This window comes from Bison bison, unplaced genomic scaffold, assembly GCF_000754665.1.
Source record: "Bison bison bison isolate TAMUID 2011002044 unplaced genomic scaffold, Bison_UMD1.0 scf7180017864289, whole genome shotgun sequence".
NCBI classification, from domain to species: Eukaryota; Metazoa; Chordata; class Mammalia; order Artiodactyla; family Bovidae; genus Bison; species Bison bison.
The window spans coordinates 17948675-17949277 of NW_011494861.1; the positions used below are offsets into that span (position 1 = coordinate 17948675).

The window sequence follows — 603 nt, forward strand, 5'->3', positions numbered from 1 at the left end:
GAGTGCAGCACTTTCACAGCATCATCTTCCAGGATTTTAAGTAGCTCCACTGGAATTCCATCACCTCCACTAGCTTTGTTCATAGTGATGCTTTCTAAGACCCACTTAATTTCACATTTCAGGATGTCTGGCTCTAGGTGAGTGATCACACCATCATGATTATCTGAGTCATGAAGATATTTTTTTGTATAGTTCTTTTGTGTATTCTTGCCACCTCTTCTTAATATCTTCTGCTTCCATTAGGTCCATACCACTTCTGTCCTTTATCGAGCCCATCTTTGCATGAAATATTCCCTTGGTATCTCTAATTTTCTTGAAGAGATCTCTAGTCTTTCCTGTTATATTGTTTTCCTCTCTGTTTGCATTGATCGCTGAGGAAGGCTTTCCTATCTCTCCTTGCTATTCTTTGGAACTCTGCATTCAGTTGCTTATATCTTCCCTTTTCTCCTTTGCTTTTCACTTCTCTTCTTTTCACAGCTATTTGTAAGGCCTCCCCAGACAACCATTTTGCTTTTTTGCATTTCTTTTCCATGGGGATGGTCTTGATCCCTGTCTCCTGTACAATGTCACGAACCTCATTCCATAGTTCATCAGGCACTCTAT

At 40.1% G+C, this 603-nt stretch overlaps 1 protein-coding gene across 1 annotated transcript in view; it reads left to right on the plus strand.

The window, feature by feature from the left end:
* The window catches only part of PAPPA2 (pappalysin 2), a 316922-nt gene that overhangs the window by 45981 nt on the left and 270338 nt on the right, over window positions 1-603 (plus strand). The window lies entirely within an intron of this gene.